The sequence below is a fragment of the Oncorhynchus clarkii genome, unplaced genomic scaffold, assembly GCF_045791955.1.
Source record: "Oncorhynchus clarkii lewisi isolate Uvic-CL-2024 unplaced genomic scaffold, UVic_Ocla_1.0 unplaced_contig_12191_pilon_pilon, whole genome shotgun sequence".
Taxonomy (NCBI): Eukaryota; Metazoa; Chordata; class Actinopteri; order Salmoniformes; family Salmonidae; genus Oncorhynchus; species Oncorhynchus clarkii.
In genome coordinates, this window is record NW_027259260.1 from 7611 (window position 1) to 14214 (window position 6604).

Here is a 6604-nt window from a genome sequence, read left to right on the forward strand (position 1 = left end):
ACCCAGTCAACATGGACATGCAGTCCAGGCCAGACAGACCAACCCAGGGAACATGAACATGCAGTCCAGGACAGACAGACAGACAGACAGACAGACGGACAGATAAACCCAGGGAACACGAACATGCAATCCAGGCCAGACAGACAGACGAACAGACAAACCCAGGGAACATGAACATGCAGTCCAGGCCAGACAGACAAACATAGGGAACATGGACATGCAGTCCAGGCCAGACAGACAAACATAGGGAACATGGACATGCAGTCCAGGCCAGACAGACAGACAAACCCAGGGAACATGAACATGCAGGCCAGACCAGACAGACAAAGCCAAGGAACATGCAGTCCAGGCCAGACATACAAAGCCAGGGAACATGAACATGCAGGTCAGGCCAGACAGACAAACCCAGGGAACATGAACATGCAAGTCAGGCCAGAGAGACAACCCCAGAGAACATGGACATGCAGTCCAAGGACAGACAGACAGACGGACAGACAAACCCAGGGAACATGAACATGCAGTCCAGGCCAGACAGACAAACATAGGGAACATGGACATGCAGTCCAGGCCAGACAGACAGACAAACCCAGGGAACATGAACATGCAGGCCAGACCAGACAGACGGACAGACAAACCCAGGGAACATGAACATGCAGTCCAGGCCAGACAGACAAAGCCAAGGAACATGCAGTCCAGGCCAGACATACAAAGCCAGGGAACATGAACATGCAGGTCAGGCCAGACAGACAAACCCAGGGAACATGAACATGCAGGTCAGGCCAGACAGACAAACCCAGTCAACGTGAACATGCAGGTCAGGCCAGAGAGACAACCCCAGTCAACATGGACATGCATTCCAGGCCAGACAGACAAACCCAGGGAACATGGACATGCAGTTCAGGCCAGACAGACAGACACACTCAGGGAACATGGACATGCAGTCCAGAACAGACAGACAGACGGACGGACAAACCCAGTCAACATGGACATGCAGTCCAGGCCAGACAGACCAACCCAGGGAACATGAACATGCAGTCCAGGACAGACAGACAGATAAACCCAGGAAACACGAACATGCAATCCAGGCCAGACAGACAAACATAGGGAACATGGACATGCAGTCCAGGCCAGACAGACAGACAAACCCAGGGAACATGAACATGCAGGCCAGACCTGACAGACAAAGCCAAGGAACATGCAGTCCAGGCCAGACATACAAAGCCAGGGAACATGAACATGCAGGTCAGGCCAGACAGACAAACCCAGGGAACATGAACATGCAGGTCAGGCCAGACAGACAACCCAGTCAACATGAACATGTAGTTCAAACAGACAGACGAACCCAGGGAACATGGACATGCAGTCCAGGCCAGACAGACAGACAAACCCAGGGAACATGAACATGCAGTCCAAGGACAGACAGATAGATGGACAGACAAAACCAGGGAACATGGACATGCAGTCCAGGCCAGACAGACAGACAAACCCAGGGAACATGAACATGCAGGTCAGGCCAGACAGACAAAGCCAGTCAACATGAACATGTAGTTCAGGCCAGACCGACAGATAAACTATTTTTACACTAATGTGCCAACCCGAACCGACTGCACTTGCTCTGATATTTTCTTTTCACGTCGTCCTTTCAGCACGTCTCCGGCAATTATGGTGTAACCAGGCCATTGCAATATGTTTTGACTCGGCTTGGCTCAGTAGTGTGAAACGGGCATTAGGCTGTTAGATCAGATGGGCTCTCTCCCTCTCCTTCCATGGCTGGTGTGTGTCAGTCCTCTGATGCCCCAGGTCGCTCTGGGAGGCCATAAAACATCTCTCTGTTCACTGAGATGAAAATGGTCCTCCATGGCATTAGCCAGTAATGTGTCTTATTATAGGCTGAATGCCAGGGGGAGTGTGCATTGATAAGCCAATCAATACACATTACTGGCTAATGCCATGGAGGACCATTTTCATCTCAGTGAACAGAGAAGAGATGTTCTATTCCCCCCCCCCCCCCGACCTTTGCATCCGATCATCGCTGCTACCAAGTGGCTATAGTGGCTAACGCCCCTGTCCCGAAGCTAGCACCAGTTAACCGCGAGCCAGGCGCATCTCCCGGCTAGCAAACAAAATTACTACAACTACATTACCTCTTTCGCAAAACTGGCCTGGACCCTTCGTCGATAAGGAGCCCCGCCGCTCCACCATGACTGGTCTGCCGACGTAACTCCATCTGCTGTGCCCTCAACCGGCCTTTACCGGACGTCTGAGCAGGCGCTTCTACTAGCCCCGGCCTGCTAACTTTAAACGCCGTGTCTCCCGCTTGCTAGGTAGTAACGACTACCCAGCGGCTTCCCTGTTCCATCTTTGCTGTTCACTGGACCCTAAGGTCACTTGGCTACATAGCTGATGCCTGCTGGACTGTTCATTAATCACTGTACTCCATTTTGTTTATGTTTTGTTTATCTGTTGGCCCCAGCCTCGAACTCAGGCCTTGTGTGTAGTTAACTGACCCTCTATGCCCATTTATCGCCATTTTACCTGTTGTTGTTGTCTTAGCGGATTAGCTGTTGTTGTCTTACCCGTTGTCTTAGCTAGATCTCCCAATCAACACCTTTTGATTGCTTTATGCCTCGCTTTATGTCTTTCTCAAATGTCAATATGCCTTGTATATTGTTGTTTAGGATAGTTATCATTGTTTTAGTTTACTACGGAGCACCTAGTCCCACTCAACATGCCTCAGATACCTCCTTTGTCCCACCTCCCACACATGCGGTGACCTCACCCAGCATAACTAGCGCATCCAGAGATGCAACCTCTCTTATCATCACTCAGTGCCAGGGTTTACCTCCACTGTACCTGCACCCCACCATACCCCTGTCTGTACATTATACCCTGAATCTATTCTACCATGCCCAGAAATCTGCTCCTTTTATTCTCTGTCCCCAACGCACTAGACAAGCAGTTTTGATAGCCTTTAGCCATACCCTCATCCTACTACTCTGTTCCTCGGGTGAAGTGGAGGTCAACCCAGGCCCTGCGTGTCCTCAGGCACTCTCATTTGTTGACTTCTGTAATTGAAAAAGCCTTGGTTTCATGCATGTTAACATCAGAAGCCTCCTCCCTACGTTTGGTTTACTCACTGCTTTAGCACACTCTGCCAACCCTGATGTCCTTGCCATGTCTGAATCCTGGCTTAGGAAGGTCACCAAAAATTCTGAGATTTCCATCCCCAACTGTCACATTTTCTGTCAAGCTAAAACTTCCAAATGAGGAGGAGTTGCAATCTACTGCGGAGATAGCTTGCAAAGTTCTGTCATACTTTCCAGGTCTATGCCCAAACAGTTTGAGCTTCTAATTAAAAAAATGATTCTCTCCAGAAATAAGTCTCTCACTGTTGCCCCCTGTTATAGACCCTCAAACTCCCAGCTGTGCCCTGGACACCATATGTGAATTGATTGCTCCCCATCTATCTTTCAGAGTTCATTTTGTTAGGTGACCTAAACTGGGATATGCTTAACACCCCGGCAGTCCTACATTCGAAGCTAGATGCCCTCAATCTCACACAAATTATCAAGGAACCCACCAGGTACAAACCTAAATCTGTAAACATGGGCACCCTCATAGATATTATCCTGACCAACTTGCCCTCCAAATACACCTCTACTGTTTTCAATCAGGATCTCAGCAATTACTGCCTCATTGCCTGCATCCGCTATGGGTCCGTGGTCAAACGACCACCCCTCATCACTGTCAAACGCTCACTAAAACCGCGAGCAGGCCTTTCTAATCGACCTGGCCCGGGTATCCTGGAAGGATATTATCCTCATCCCGTCATCCGAGGATGCCTTGTCGTTCTTTTAAAAGTAATTTTCTCATCTTAAATAAGCATGCCCCTTTCAAAAAATGTAGAACTAAGAACAGGTTTAGCCCTTGGTTCACTCCAGACCTGACTGCCCTCGACCAGCAAAAAAACATCCTGTGGCGGACTGCAATAGCATCGAATAGTCCCCGCGATATGCACATTTTCAGGGAAGTCAGGAACCAATACACGCTGTCAGTCATGAAAGAAAAGGCTAGCTTTTTCAAACAGAAATTTGCATCCTGTAGCTCTAACTCCAAAAAGTTTTGGGACAATGTAAAGTCCATGGAGAATAAGAGCAGCACCTCCCAGCTGCCCACTGTACTGAGGCTAGGTAACACTGTCACCACGATAAATCCACGATAATCGAGAATTTCAATAAGCATTTCTCTACGGCTGGCCATGCTTTCCTCCTGGCGACCCCAACCCCGGCCAACAGCTCTACACCCCCCGCAGCTACTTGCCCAAGCCTCCCCAGCTTCTCCTTCACCCAAATCCAGTTAGCAGATGTTCTGAAAGAGCTGCAAAACCTAGACCCGTACAAATCAGCTGGGCTAGACAATCTGGACCCTCTCTTTCTAAAATGATCCACCTCCATTGTTACCAGTCTGTTCAACCTCTTTCATATCGTCCGAGATCCCTAAAGATTGGATAGCTGCTGCGTTCATCCCCCTCTTCAAAGGGGGAGACACCCTAGACCCAAACACATATAGACATATATTCATCTTGCCCTGCCTTTCTAAAGTCTTTCGAAAGCCAAGTTAATAAACAGATCACTGACCATTTCGAATCCCACCGTACCTTCTCCGCTGTGCAATCCGGTTTCCGAGCTGGTCACGGGTGCACCTCAGCCACGCTCAAGGTACTAAACAATATTATAACCGTCATCGATAAAAGATTGTACTGTGCAGCCGTCTTCATCGACCTGGCCAAGGCTTTCGACTGTCAATCACCGTATTCTTATCGGCAGACTCAATAGCCTTGGTTTCTCAAATGACTGCCTCGCCTGGTTCACCAACTACTTCTCAGATCGAGTTCAGTGTGTCAAATCGGAGGGCCTGTTGTCCGGACCTCTGGCAGTCTCTATGGGGGTACCACAGGGTTCAATTCTCGGGCCGACTCTTTTCTCTGTATTTTTCAACAATGTCACTCTTGCTGCTGGTGATTCCCTGATACATCTCTACGCAGACAACACCATTCTGTATACATCTGGCCCTTCTTTGGACACTGTGTTAACAAACCTTCAAATGAGCAGCAATGCCGTACTACACTCCTTCCGTGGCCTCCAACTGCTCTTAAATGCTAGTAAAACTAAATGCATGCTTTTCAACCGTTCACTGCCCGCACCCGCCCGCCCGATTAGCTTCACTACTTTGGACAGTTCTGACCTAGAATATGTGGACAAGTACACATACCTAGGTGTCTGGCTAGACTGTAAACTCTCCTTCCAGACTCATCTTAAACACCTCCAATCCAAAATTACATCTAGAATCTGCTTCCTATTTCGCTACAAAGCCTCATTCACTCACGTCGCCAAACATACCCTAGTAAAACTGACTATCCTACTAATCCTTGACTTCGGCGATGTCATTTACAAAATAGCCTCCAACACTCTACTCAGCAATCTGGATCCAGACTTTCACAGTGGCATCCGTTTTGTCACCAAAGCCCCATATACCACCCACCACTGCGACCTGTATGCTCTCATCGGCTGGCCCTCGCTACATATTCGTCACCAGACCCACTGTCTCCAGGTCATCTATAAGTCTTTGCTAGGTAAAGCTCCGCCTTATCTCAGCTCACTGGTCTCGATAACAACACCCACCTGTAGCACGTGCTCGAGCAGGTATATCTCACTGGTCATCCCCAAAGCCAACACCTCTTTTGGCCACCTTTCCTTCCAGTTCTCTGCTGCCAATGACTGGAACGAATTGCAAAATTTGTTGTAGCTGGGGAGACTTATATTTCCCTCACTAACTTTAAACATCAACTATCTGAGCAGCTTACCGACCGCTGCTGCTGTACACAGCCCATCTGTAAATAGCCCATCCAATCTACCTACCTCATCCCCATATTGTTTTTATTTACTTTTCTGCTCTTTTGCATACCAGTATTTCTACTTGCACATCTATCACTCCAGTGTTAATTTGCTAAATTGTAGTTACTTCGCTACTAATGCCTATTTATTGCCTTACCTCCTTATGCCATTTGCACACAGTATGTAGACTTTATTTTTTATTTCTATTGTGTTATTGACTGTACGCTTGTTTATTCCATGTGTAACTCTGTGTTGTTTGTGTCGTACTGCTTTGCTTTACTTGGCCAGGTCACAGTTGTAAATGAGAACTTGTTCTCAACTGGCCTACCTGGTTAAATAAAGGTAAAATAAAAAAACATATTGATGGGGAATGGCATAGCATTTCTCCACATTTGTGATAACATGAAAATATGTGTACTTAACTAATAAAAGGTGATTTGGTTTGCATAGTATTTTAAGTGCTGAATATCTGATTTAAGTCTTTTTCGATGTCCTCTTTAGTGTGAAGTGTTTTTGGTCTATTTGTAATCAATCCATAAAATGTTTTATTAGCCAAGTAACAAGAGGTCACACAACAATGTTACTTTGGTTATAGAGGTTCTGAAACATCACTCTGTATGTGTTTTGCTTTTCACTTGGACTCTGTTCAAGTCCATTGTTAGGCTGTGGTCAGTTTCCCCTCTTCACATATGTCATGTTTAACCTGTGTG